Source organism: Sebastes umbrosus, chromosome 10 (assembly GCF_015220745.1).
Source record: "Sebastes umbrosus isolate fSebUmb1 chromosome 10, fSebUmb1.pri, whole genome shotgun sequence".
NCBI classification, from domain to species: domain Eukaryota; kingdom Metazoa; phylum Chordata; class Actinopteri; order Perciformes; family Sebastidae; genus Sebastes; species Sebastes umbrosus.
In genome coordinates this window covers 9,957,467-9,972,484 of record NC_051278.1, presented here as the reverse complement: position 1 = coordinate 9,972,484, position 15,018 = coordinate 9,957,467, and the positions used below count along the sequence as shown (strand labels likewise).

Genomic DNA, 15,018 nt, shown 5'->3' with positions numbered 1-15,018 from the left:
GGGTACTGCTAGCAGCCTGGCTACTTTCCAAACCGTGGGCTACCTTCGAGTCTGAAAAGTGAAGCCAATGCTGAAGTGCCTTAAACCTGCATTCTTTCTAATAACCAGCAGGGGGCGACTCCTCTGGTTGCAAAAAGAAGTCTGATTGTATAGAAGTCTATGAGAAAATGAGCCTACTTCTCACTTGATTTATTACCTCAGTAAACATTGTAAACATGAGTTTATGGTCTCAATCGCTAGTTTCAAGTCTTCTTCAATACAACATGATGTTCATTTAGTAAATTATGGTCCCATTTAGAGTCAAATAGACCATAAAGCAGGGGATGCTTTAGGGCGTGGCTACCTTGTGATTGACAGGTCGCTGAAAACTGAAAAATTAATGTTAATTATAACCTTTTCGGTCACCTTGAAATGTCTTATTTAGCGTTTGTTGCTCCACCCTCTTCTCGTGTCGCTTCTGGTTGCAAAAAGCCAAGATGGCGACAGCCAAAATGCCGAACTCGAGGCTTCAAAAGGACAGTCCACAAACCAATGGTTGATGTTACGGTGACTACGTCCACCTCTTATATACAGTCTATATTTCCAAAGCAAGAACTTTAACCTGCATTCAAAAGTAGTCAAAAGTCTGATGTAGTCTGAGGCTATAGGTTTAAACCCTGAGCTAAAAGATGTTAAAATGCTACATTGAGGGGAACGGCGGAGTCAGGTGATAATTCTCTGTTGGTTCATCACTACGAGTGACAACATTAAAACATAGTTGTTTGATCCATTGTTAATATAAAAAACAATATTTATTGTAGCACTTTTAAGGAAGAAGACATGATAGTACTGTGCACAGTGTTTGACTGAAGTGAGAGTATCAGCATCAATACAACACAGCATGGGGACAAAAATACAAACAGTGATGCACAGTATTCAGCAGGCAACATAGACACATACTCTGAAGCCACGTGTTTATGCAAATTGGCAAAGAACATCATGTACTAAGTGTTTCCTGTTAGCAAAGATGCATGCAAAAAACAGATATGTACACACAAAGAAGAAGGGATGACGGACACACTTGCAAACCTAACTAGACGCGCAAAAATGTATACAAATGTAAATGTTTTGCACATGCACATCTGGTCTCATCTCATCTGGTGACGTACAAGTGATATGTGCATATACTTTGCAAGGTGTGTAATCGTGTTTTCATGGAGGTTTTTTATCTGTGAACAGAGTTCACATGTACGTCTGATTGCATGTGACTTTGTGAGTATAAGACAGCTGGTGTGCTAATCGTATGCTCTCATCTCCCTCACATCAGCACGCCTATGTACCTGTCTGCTCTCTCTTACGTACACTGTGGTTTCTCTGCAGAGCCTACGCTCGCAGCCACAGATAAGAGCTGTTGATCTCACCACGGTGGCTTCCTCTCCAGCATACAAACACACGCCGTCTCTCCCTCTTTCACTTCTTTCTTCTCATATTGATGCAACCCAGAGTGCGTCGTGTTGCCGTGTGCTAACCTTTTCTGCCCGAGCTTCGACTAAGACGTGCTAAAATGCTGATGGTGTTGACGATGGTGTGCGCTAACACACCCCAAGAGCTGCAAGCATCTGCAGGCATTCACACACACAGACGCAGGCATATGCTGCATGCGTGCACTGACAAGCAGCCTCTGACAAACACCAGGAAACACACACAAAGAGAGAGATGCGTGTAAGGAATCCTCTTACACAACCGTCCCACCGTCACTCTGCTATCTGACATGGGAAAATACACTAGAATTCAGTCCTGCCAAAGGCCATTCAGTGCACAAGTGATTGACAGTCTTCTCCTCCCATGTACTCTTCCTCATTGATACAAGTACCAGCAGCATAACAGTGTCCATTTTGCAGAAGTCAAATTGGTTGCTCTGCAGATCAGATTAGATATCTGTGTAGATTGAAGATGATGAGGCTGATCTTAAGTGCTGCACTAACTTATTTAAAGGTTTTAGCGGGTTGGCAGAGGAAGGGAGCCTATCTGAGGCTATGTATATATCAGGAGGCCTCATAATGCATATTTGTGTGATTTTATGACACACGAAGTACATAACAAAGGGTTTTAAATTGCTCCATAGTTACAAAAAAAACTGACACATTTAAAAAAAAAAAAAAAAAAACTCGAAATGTTTTTGAAATTGCTGCAAGGAAGACCTAGTGGACTTGTATGGGATCAGCAACCCACTAATGTATGGTGGAGCCAAATTGTGTAACGCCTTAAAAGTACAGCAACTAAAGTGATTTAGATTGAATCCTAAATTTGACAGGATGCCAGTGATACAGAAACGCTGTGGAGCCTGTGTTAGTAATCATGCGACATCATTTTAAACCAATTTTCATCAAGCTACAGCGCCTTGGCTTAAGGCGACAGGTGTGTAGGATTTAGTTGCATCTAAAGGAGTGGTTGCAGATTGCAACCAACTGAATACCGCTCCTCTCACTCCTCTCTTTCCAAGACTGCAATAACATAAGCTGCAGAGTGCAAAACTGTGGTATCTTTCAGGAGCTTCGCCTCGTCTACGTTAGGAGTAACAAAGTTCAGACGGTGGCTAGTGGTACCACGGGACCCACTCCCTCTAAGCTATAACAAAAAAACACAACAAATCTTAGTTTCAGGTGATTATACACAAATGAAAACATAGTTATGAATATTATATTCCATTTCTGCCAATAGGTCACCCAAAATACAACTGGACCTTTAAACAAGAATACAGTGCGTTACAATAGTCAAGATGAGAGGAGACAAAACAATTGGATGGTTTGTTAAAGTTGTTGGAAAGATAATAGCATAGTTTGACAATATTTCTGTAAACCCCCCCCCCCCCATTTCTGTTGTTGAGTTATTATGTTGCAATGCAGTCAGGGGAGTATACGCTTGTTTGCTGCTGAGCTTTCTGCTGCTACTCAGACAGCAACAACAGGAGGAGCGATTAGGGGGTGGAGGGTTGTTTCGGGGAGAAGAAGTAGAAAAGGACAATAAAATGAGAAAGAAATGAGTGGGAGATGGAGGGGGTGTGTGGAGACAGAAAGTGGGGTAAAAGAAGAGTGGGAGCGATGGCGTGAGAGAGCACCTGTCCCGCCGGAGTCGGGTCCGCTTGTGGTTAACCAGAGTTGGCAGCACCTCAGCTTGACCTTATCCCCCTTACGCCGCCGCTCCCCTCTGATCCCATTAGGGGCCAGGCACCATGGCAAGACCCCCTCACACACACACACACACACACACACACACACACACACACACACACACACACTTCCACCACAACCCTCGCTTGGTGTCCCCTCCCGTACCCCCCCTCCCCCCTCCATCTTGGGCTTGGCTTGTTCTTATGGGGGCCCAGGACAAACATCAGGCCTGTGGAACAAACAGCCCGCTAATGTGGGCAGACAGGACAGACAATTAGAACCAAGCGCATACTGTATGGGAGCGTGGACAGGACGCATGGACACATGCACAAAAGGAGTGTTGAAATTTCCTGAAATGCAGGTATCTCTGACCTCTTACTGTACCTGCTCACTGGCTCGACATCAGCTGTTGTAGTATCTGCCAAAAATGTAAGACCTCACACGCGTGTGCACAGACTGACACTTTATAACTATGCATGCACAAGCAGAAATTTCAAGAAGGTCAGTAACCCACATCAGAGGTTCTCAAGCGCTTTCTCATAAGGCCCTAAATTTTAAGGCAGCCACAAGATTGTGACCTAGATGTAGGCGATTCATAATGGCCCTCTTCATGAGAGCCTCCTCTAATGAGCATACCAGACGAAGACGCTTAAATTCCAGAGCCAGATACACGGTGAGAGCTCCGTACAGTAGATATTCTTACAACACTGGGACTATGAAGGGATAGCACAATATTCTCCCCTTGAATTTCACCCTCTTTCCAACCCTGTCAGGATTTCTCGAAACCCCTTTGTGCCGGTTGAGAACCTCTGACCTAGTTGGCTGATTATGCAAGACGGAGAGGGGGAAGTGGAGGCCACAAAAAACCCTCTTAAATGCTCATGTAAACAAAGTGTATGACCTCGTCTGATTCAGAGACGGCCTCACCGCAATGTAGGCATCCCTTTCATAAAAAACATACATAAATGTATTTATATATACTGAATGTCTCCTCCTTGCATTTCCGCAGCTCCGCTTTGCTTTTGCTAAAACAAAAGAAAAGCCCCACTCTGTGCATTTGTGGTCGCATACACAGGCAGCGCATGTACACATTACGCTAAAGTTAGCATCCGTCTGAGTGCTTGGCATAGCCGGAGCTCTGTAACCATAGACTCAAATACATTCAGCCACACACATCCAGCGCGCACGCAGAGTGTAATGTCATCCTTTTGAGGGACCTGGGAGGATTGCAAAGGATTGTGGGTAGAGCATGGAAAGAGAGAGGACACTTTGAAAAGGAGGAGAAGAAGAAACGGGTGGTGGGGATTTTTTCTGCTGTTAGCTTTAAGGAGATGAGAGTTATATCACTGTTTGACTCCTGCTTGACCCCAAAATGACTGACAGATAGTAAATGCATATGAACACTTTGATAGAGATATACTAATACGGTGAATAAAGTGCATAAATTAGGGCTTTTAATCGATTCAATTATTTAATCGCAATTAATCGCATGATTGTCCATAGTGAATCACGATTAATCGCAAATTAATTGCACTTAGCATAAAAAATATGCTCAAATCATAACATGGTAGACTCAAGCCCAACAGGCAACAAAAGCTGTCAGTGTGCTGACTTGACTTTGATTATCATAAAGTGGGCATGTCTGTAAAGGGGAGACTCTTGGGTACCCATAGAACCCATTTTCATTCACATATCTTGAGGTCAGAGGTCAAGGGACAAATGACAGTTTTTCGTGGCCAAATTTTAGCGCAAGTTTGGAGCATTATTTAACCTCCTTCGCAACAAGCTAGCATGACATGGTTGGCACCAATTGAATCATTAGTTTTTTTCTAGTTCATATTATACCAGTATCTTCACTCTAGCTTTAAAACGGAGTCCCCTACAACCTAAAAATCACAAGTTGTGTTAATGTGTTAAAGAAATTAGTGCCGTTAAAACGAATTAGCGCGTTAACTTTGAGAGGCCTAGAATAAATACAAATATGCAATTCAAACAAACAATACAAGTTAGCCCCCAAGGCCAGTCCCTGCTGCTGAACCTCCAGCCGTCGGCACGAGCCTCCAGTCACACACACACACACACAAACACACACACACACACTCACACACACACACACCTACACACAGACGGGTTGATGCCTGTCTCCCGCAAGACAGGCTGCCTCCCCCTTTGGCAGATCAGCCAACACATCCTCACGTAAACAGGTTTGTGTGCTGGTACACACTCACATCATGGATATATAAGAAGGCAGGCATGTAGCCACATATACTGTACACACACACACACAAACACCGCAGTGCAGTACAGACTGACAGGCTGATGCATGCCAACACACCTTTAGTGCGACACTCTGAGAAATCAGACCTATCCAGGGCCTTAAAGGGAGGCATACATACATACAGGAGATGATAGAGAAATGAACACTTGGGACCAGTGGTGGAAAGTAACTAAGTACATTTACTCAAGTACTGTACCTAAGTACAATTTTGAGGTAATTGTACTTTACTTGAGTATTTCCATTTTCTGATAAGTTATACTTCTTTTCCACTACAACTCAGAGGAAAACTACTGTACTTTTTACTCCGCTACATTTATTTGATAACGTGTTACTTTACAGATTCTGATTATTAACACAAAATATAAATAAAACTACTAAATTAGGATATATAATATTATGGATTAAGCCATCCTGCAGTGTATAAAGTACCTGAAATCAGCCCCATTTTACACATTAATGCAACAATAATTATAATCCAGTGATATTATATTATTCTGAAATGGACCATACTTTTACTTTTGGTACTTTAAGTATATTTTGATGATAATGCTATTGTAATTTTACTTAAGTAAGATTTCGAATGCAGCACTTTCACTTGTAACAGTATATGTACACTGTGGTATTAAGACTTTTACTTTAATAAATGATCTGAGTACTTCTTCCACCACTGGTTGGGACAAATTATGGCTTTTTATTTCCAGTTTTATATGTGAGTAAAACAACTTCTTGCTGTTGTGACTTTTAAGAAATATTAGAAGCAGAAGAGGCCATAGTGACATAGAGTTCAGAAAAACAGCCTCAAACACAGCAGCACCATGGGAGAGGAAATTAAAATGGCAGTGTGGTTACACAGTGAATGTGAGTGGAAACAGAAACAAACAATACACTGGGCTGGATCCAGGATATGTTATGACTATTATTTCTTATAAAAACAGTGAAGTATTTTGGTAGTATTAAACTCACATCCAATGGAAAAACACAGTTTTATAACAGGTTGTATTTAATGTGATAATGGCTCTGTTACTGCAAATATTATAAATTGAAATAGACATTTTTACTTGTTTCCACTGAATGGCTGGTGTCTTGGAATAAGGGGACAGCTGTAGTGATATGATGATAATGTCATTTGATTCAAAACATTCTTGAAAAATGTGGAAATATTTCACTCTGCCGGATTTGAATTTCCTCAAGAACAATGCGGTTTAAAAACTCAAAAGTGGCTTAATAAGACGCATGTGTGCAGTGAACCACAATGTGTTTTCCCTGCTGTTAGATTTTACTCTGATCTTGGAATTTCATCTATAAATGTACGTGTATCACTCAGATTAGATCCAGTAGGAATTATATGTGGAAACGCTGCTGTCCTTACACTGAGATAACCGCTGGTCTGTAACTGCTGCTGTCACGCCTCCAGGAAACCAGATGAGGTTCCCTTTAGGTCAGCTCCCACTTCAAAGGCCAACAGTGAGCTTTGTCGCCGGGCTCTGGGCAGTGAGCTAGAGCGTCCCGGGGCTCCTGCTCCCTCGCACAGTAATGGGATTAAGGCTTCCACAGGGCAGATTATGGGGCTCCAGGTCCCACCCTGTTCCCCCTGTCAGCCTAGGTAATTCCCATCCGCTGCATCCGAATATATAAGCAATGGCAGAGTGGGAATGCTCCTGCTCTCATGGGAGAGTTTGTCCATAATGACATGACCTGACATAATGTAAGATAATGTAACATACTGTAACATGACATGATATGATGTAACATGGCGCAACATAACATTCATGGCATAACATATCAGATTTTAACAACATACTGTAACATGACATGACGTGGCATAACGTGCCATGACATAACATACTGTAAGATAACATGACATGACTGAAATATTATTTATAATGTAATAATAATAACACGTAATATAACATGCCATTACATTACATACAGCAACATAACATGACATGACGTAATATAATATACTGTAACATAACATAACATGACATGACATGACATGACATGACTTAACATACTGTAACCTAACATAACATGACATGACATAAAATGACACGATAAAACATGACTTAACATACTGTAACATAACATAACATGACATAAAATAACATGAAATGAAGTGACATAACATGCCACAGCATGATGTGATGAACCACAACATAACATGACAAGGCATAACATACTAGATTGTAACATAACATACTGTAAGATAACATGACATGATGTAATATTATATATTGTCACATAACATGCCATTACACTACATACTGTAACATAACATGACATTACGTTACATAAAACATAACATGACAATGTGATATGACAAAACATAGTGTAGCATAACATGACACAACATGACATGATAAACCATGACTTAACATATTGTCACAACATGAAATGACACAACACGACATGACAAAACATGACATTGCATAACATAACAGATTGTAGCATGACACCCTGAAACATGACATGGCATGATGTGACATGACGTGACTTGACATTACATGCCATGACATACTGTAAGATAACATGATATAGCATGAAAGGACATACTGAAACATGACATGACGTAATATTAAATACTGTAACATAACATGAAATAACATGACATGACATACTGTAAGATTACATAATATTGCACAGACATAATATAGCATGGGTTTATGCTATATTATGTTATCATGGCATTTGCGGGCCATGCCCCCCAAATGAGTTATTGTTCATTCTCCACTCTGAGAAAATGTATTTTCTGACCACAGACGCTCCATAAACGCCAGACCCGGTTGGTTCAGCTGGCGTTTGAGAAGGATTGAACGCCTGAGTGAAAGGACACTGTTCTTAGGAGGTTCAGCAACAACACTCGCCACCTGCAACTCTTCTAAAGGTAAGCCATGCGATTAATTCACTCTCTGATGCCAGCCTTGGCTTTCACGATTATTACACAAAATGTTGAATGATTTTTGGGTCTGTCTGAATTGATTTGGTAAGAGTGGAGTGTGTAGTCTATTTCAAAGATGCTCTAATGACGCCCACAGTGAGTGAGTGACGTGCTTTGCATGTAGGCTTTGTGCAGTGTGGGTGCACAGTGCTGTGTGTGGGAAAGAGCAAGACTTTGCAGCATGTTTTGGAATTGGATCTGGGTTGGTGTGGTTGTTGCTGACGGCAAACTCATTATCAAGCATTTAGTACATAGATTGAGCTCTCTGACGGCAGTTTGTGCCCCCCCGCGGTTAACCTAATGCCCCCCGATTAGATTTGTTCTGACGCTGACCCTGATAAAGCATGAAAGGACATCTCTAACATACTGTAACAAAACATAACATGACATGTCAGAAGAGACCGTTGACTTACATAATATGACATTTTAAGAGGTTTTTAATGGTCTTGCAGCACCAAACCTGCATCCATGGCATTTGAAGGAAGGATGGGGGGGGGGTCAGGGGCTGTGAGATTAGCCTGGTATGGATGTCATAAATTGGTCATTCTAAATATAGGTCAGCCATAGTGGATGCAGTTATAATTACACACACAAGGCAAGTATAGACATGCTTGACCAGGCTTATATGTACACTTGCGTGCAAACGCAGACTCTCGCTCAGCCACGTTTCCACACATGCGGCCATATCAACAATATGATTACACATACTGAAAGGTTAGGATAAGAGATACGATCACTCTGGGTATGATTAGTTGTTTTGTGATTCATCCCAAGGTAAGCTGAGGACACAAACGTCATAATTAAAAATACTGAGAATAATAAAAAACAAATATCTTAGAAGAGAGATGAGTTATGTAACAGGACATCATTAGACAGGCTACTATAGACAAGACAGGGACAAATGCCTTTCTGCAAGGCAATCACTGTTGGTTTGACCTGCAGTGACAGAGCAGAGACACAGTCTGACTCATGGTGGATGATGGGTGGTGGAGAAGTTGCTGCTGCTCTCTTTACTCGTAGGAACACTGACCCCTAGTGTTTGGCACAAAGTTTTTAGAAAAAAAGCACTGCAAATCTTTCTTAACAAGCAGATATTTAAGCTCTTAATTGATCTTTAAACATTAAAAGGACAGAAATATCCCAAAAATATCATTAGATATATTTTGTATATATTAGTTAAACGAGTATTACTGGCTTATTATCTCACTTAATACAAGATATATTGCACCAGAATCTAATGTAATTCTACAATTACTTACATATTTTTTACTCGTTTGAAGACGTGCATTATGTCTAATGTGTATGCATTGTTTTAAGTACAATAACTTTGAGTAATTAAAAAGCATCTAGCACTCAAAGACACTATAGTATAATGATGAACCAGTGTCTATATCATTTATATGTGTGCTTCATCTTCTTGCACACTCTTTGCTCTGTCTCCACTTTCTTCTACTCCTGTGTTTTTAGCTCTGTAATCCAATTTGGTGAGAAGCATCAGTGCATGCACACACACATCCACGCGGGGTCCTGGGCCGTAGTGTGTCTGGCCTCCACTATGTTGAAGTTTCCCTCTAGGCCCAGCTGGCAGAAGTTACAGCGGGGCAACAATGTGCCTGCAGGACGGGCCAGTACGGGTCCGGGACGGGGGCCCCACGGCCCCGCTGAAAGGCTCCTATTGTCCAGCCCCACCTCCATCAGGGACCATTAATTATGGGCCGTGGAGCACGGCTCTGAGTCAGAAAAAGTCCAACACACACACACACATACACACACACACACACCGCCAGGCTCCCCTCCTCCCCCCTTGTTACAGCATAAACACACTGATGGGGCTTAGGAGAACCAGCTCCCCCTCCCCCCCTCCACCCCGTCTCTCGTCTCTGCTGGCTCTTTTAATGAAGCCAAGCTGAGCGCTGAGCAGAGAGCCATTACAGCTCTTGCTGATTTTTTTTTTTTGCTCAAGAATTTACACTTGAGCACTGCAGGGGATAAAGAGAAAAGGAAATGTCCTCAAAGGTATTTTCTTCCTATTTCTCTCTGTCCGTTCACTTTGAGATCTTGGAGGCTTTATTGTCCCCTTACTGCTCCACCTTTATCTATTTCACCTGGCTCAACTTGGCACAGAAGAGTTGCAGCAGACAACTGATGTGAAAGGAAGAAAGGAAAAGATGAACATTTCAGGGCCTTACTGCTGGAGTATGCTCAGACTGAGACATCTCTGGTCTGAAGGCTGCTGAAGTGTTTAGAGCTGTTCCAAATGACCATTATTGAGAGCGAGTTTGAGAGAGACGTTCATATGCCCGCGTGAAGTACGCTGTGTTTGTCGGATTGTCACTTTCCAGTTACATAAGTTACAAAAAACAGAAGGGGGCTTTAAGAATGACAATTATCATCATCATCAAGTTTATTTTGTCGGTCATCAGTCTCGTCACCACAAGCAGGAGGTTCCATGAACTCATCAACTAGCTCAACATACCCTCATAAAACAGTTTGTACATGCATAATCTTTTCAAAATAAACTTCCATCATCACAGGAAACAACTTGGTCTGGTTTAGGCAACAAAACTATTTAGTACGGTTTAGGAAAAGATAGTGGTTTGGGTTAAAATAACTTCGGAAGTGGCGTACCTTAAGTACAGAAGTTACGTGACAAATGAATCAACGTTGACTTGTGGTTTACAAACACCGGTCTCGTGGGCGAAAGTCCAGTGTTTTTGGCCCCACCCATCCACCCCAACCTCCTCCATACACAGCATTTGTTTGTTTTGTCTTTATACTTCCTGGTTCACGATTACGTGGAATGCATACGAATTGATTTCATGGGATATATACGAATTACAGTGCATTACTTTTCTTAGGTATAGCTATGAACGGTGTATGAGAGCAGCCTGACTAGTTGGGTGTGGTCAAAAAGGCCTACAGTGGTATATGAATGAGTATATAGACATTACATACAGTATATATGCATACACACACACACACACACACACACACACACACATATGCATCCATATGAATGTAGATGTATAGATATGTATATGTACAAAAACCCCAAGAAACAAGAGTTATGTGGGCTGGCTCACACAAACATCCCAGACAGAACTCACATAATGGGAGATAGCATGAAAGTGCCTGCAGTATATTTAGCACACGAGAACCATATAACAAATATTTCATATAACAAAATAACTGATGGCACCATTACACAGACCGCAGGACAAAAACATTTTGACAGGCAAAATGAATGCCAAAAGATTTCACAAGAATAAAAGTATCAAATACAAAATGAGTTAAGTAAAAGGCAAATTATATAAGATGATATAATAAAGCCCAAAATGACCTCATCTGGTTTCATTATTACAGTGTACTGTTCGATGGACCCCGGGGATGACACATTACATTACACATCCCTCAGTAATGTGACGCCACCCAAGAGCTGTTACTCAACACAGAACTACATTTTGATTTGGACAATAACCTGTGGTCTAACTGTAGCCAACAGACCCCCACCCATCTGGCCCCTGGAGTTGATTCATTTATTCATAGCAACACATTCGCATCATAAAGAAGTTGCATAACATGAGGGCTGAATCAGAGCAAAGAGCGGGTTTCCAAAGCAGAGATCTGAGGGAATGGCTTTGGGCAGGATGTGTAGAGCTGAATGCCAAATGTGCATCACATTCAACCATATGGGCTTCAGAGAAAATCAGAACTATATGTGCTGACAGTTTATGAGGCCCGGGCTGAGCTTGTGTTTGTTTTTGAAATGCCGTCATGTTGCATTTGAGTAGATATGAGTTTTACGTGATGCGTTTAAGGACCTGGAATCGATCGCAGTTCAAACTTAGTCTACTTATTCTCTCAGAAACTAGTTCTTACATAGAGATATCTTGTTTATTAATACGGCTGGCCAACTATAAGTGGACAATTTCTTTTCTATTGATACTTTTGCAGGTTTAATTCACACTGGGTCTGCACTGGTACATTTCAGGAAATAGTCACGTGCTCGAACCCGAAAGTTTGACTTGGCAAACGCTCTACTCAGCCTTTACATGTCACCAAACTAACTGCCAGTCATATACATGATGGAAGCATATATTTTGGCGGCCCCTGTGGACAAAAGCGGTAGTGTTTCGGAGCACCAGAGTCCCTTTAGAAAACCTCTCATTTTACTGCAGCAGGGTCTGACACACATGAGACACATACTGTAGCTGATGTTGTCGTTGGTATGGGTGTTCACAAAATAGTCTGTTTCCACACTCCTTTGTACTATTTATTCCTCGAGGTGCAACAACAACTTTGCTCCGTGTTGCAAATGCAACACATACAGTAAGTTCCTGTTGTCACAGGCGTTCCTTCTGCCCCCGGGTTTCCCCTCAACCCGTGTCTTGCTTTCTCATTGGCTGTAGCTCCTGGCCGGAGTCCCCGACAGGTCCAGATATTTAGCATGCTAGATATCTGGAATGTGTCTGCGAGGCATCGGCGAGTGTTGGCTTTGCTCGGCTCACAAATGAAGCTCGAGCGCGGATGGGCGAGTGGCGAGCCAACGCCGATTTGCCTATGGTCTGGGACTTTTGTCTGGGAGCTCCAAAAAACTGCCGGGGAGCGGAAAATCAGGGCTCAAGTCGTGACTGTTTCATAACCAGTTAAAAGATCCTCACAGTAACTTTAAACAGCGTTACAAACTCATCTGGTTTACACATTATTATAGTATTTGCTAGTTAAGACATTCCTCAGGTTTGAAACCAGCTTTAATAAGAACTTAGGACGGACTTAACACACAAACTTAGTCATGGATTTATGAATCGCTGCTGCAGCCCAGTCCAGGTCTGACAGATAGCAGGAGAAATGTGTTTATATGATGGATGGACAGTATGGGAGAGGGGTGGAGATGTATTTATATATAGGAATAGTATGTGTTGGGCTGTTTATATAAGAAGCTTGGAGAGTGCAGGAGAGAAGGAAATAGTGTTGATATATGAACGAGGGAGGGCAGAAACAGAGAGAAGTGGCCCGCTGAAAGTCATGCATATACTCATACATACCTCAGACAGAGAAAAAAGGACATAGGAAAGCTGTTTCTTCCTCCTTTTTTATCCTCACTCATGACATTCCTCCTCCTCTTCTTCTTCTTCTTCTTCTTCTCCTCCTCCCTTAGTCTGACCCTCGCCTCTCTTTTTCCCCCCAGAGAGGACGTTACATAACATATTTCCAGCCCCCCCAACACACACACACACTCCAGTTACACCTCATCAGTTCCTGTCCCTCTTCTTACACACACACACACACACACACACACACACAAACACACACACACACTTGTCAGCTGTGAAATATTTCCCCTGCAGATCTCCTCTGCTGGACGTTGAACAGACTCTCTAACGCGTTGAGAGCCTTCTCATGCCCTGATTCTTCTCTCTCTCTCTCTCTCTCTCTCTCTCTTTCTCTCTCTACATGCTCTCCCTTGCTCTCTCGCCCCCCACCTCCCCCCTTTCTCCCCTTTCATCTCTCAAACAAACACCCCATTGCATTAATCAGGGTTTTTTCCCCCCCCTGCCGCCCTGACAATGGTTCTGTTTTACATCACTGATTGGGGATGTGACCCCCCCTCATTCATGCACATACGTACACATACACATACGCACACTAACCCCACCTCCTTCTCTCTCTCACTCGCTGTGTTTCCCATAATGCAGCAGTCACAGAGAAGGGGCTTGGAGTAGGGGTCACAGGGTGGGGTGCAGGGGGTTGACACCAAGGTCAGCCATGTCAGATCTGTGCCCGAGGGTGGGAGGGTGGGTGGTTTTTCAAGGGTTGTGAGGGGGGGGGATGGACAAAAGGGTTCTCTGACACCCAGAGAGAAAAGATGCACAGCGAAGAGGCCGGATATCAATGACCAGTTTGACAGTGTTTTGTGAAATCTACTGTTTCCACTAGGGGGGTCGGTTGGGGGTCTTTTTGTGGATGAAAAGTACAAGTGTATTGAAGTATGATGTGCTGGGAAAAATGTTGGTACATTAGCATATTAACATTCAAGACATTTAATGCGATACCTTTCAGAGACAAACATTGTAGCTGCTTGTTACTCAACTACTTTATCTGACAGCTATAGTTATTGCAGTTTCAGATTTCAAATATAAATCATCAAGTTAAAAAATGTGATTATAGTAGGAATGTCAGAGTTAACATGATAATAACGCATTAACGCAAATTTGTTTTAACGCCGCTAATGTCTTTAACATATTAACGCAATCGATCTTCCGGAGGTTGCAGCGGCTCAGTTTTAAAACTAAAGTGAAGATACTGACAACATATGAAACTATATGAAACCTAAGGAATCCATTGATGCCATCTATTTCATACTAGCACGTCGGGAAGGAGGGTAAATGACGCTCCAAATGTATGCTAAATTTTGGCGTGGAAAAACTTAATCATACTTAATCATATCCATTTTCAAATGGGTTCTATGGGTACCCACAAGTCTCCCTTTTACAGAAATGCACACTTTATGATAATCACATGCAGTTTTGGGGCAAGTCATAGTCAAGTCAGCAAACTGACACACTGACAGCTGTTGTTGCCTGTTGGGCTGCAGTTTGCCATTTTATGATTTGAGCATATTTTTTTTATGCTAAATGCAGTACCTGTGAGGG

The 15,018-nt window shown here is 42.2% G+C and overlaps 1 long non-coding RNA gene across 8 annotated transcripts in view; it reads left to right on the top strand.

The window, feature by feature from the left end:
• The window catches only part of LOC119495299, a 134,248-nt gene that overhangs the window by 46,817 nt on the left and 72,413 nt on the right, over nucleotides 1–15,018 (top strand). For all 8 annotated transcript variants that reach the window (XR_005208434.1, XR_005208436.1, XR_005208429.1 and 5 more), the window contains exon 3: nucleotides 8,187–8,311. This is a non-coding gene — a long non-coding RNA (uncharacterized LOC119495299). The remainder of the gene's footprint in view (nucleotides 1–8,186; nucleotides 8,312–15,018) is intronic.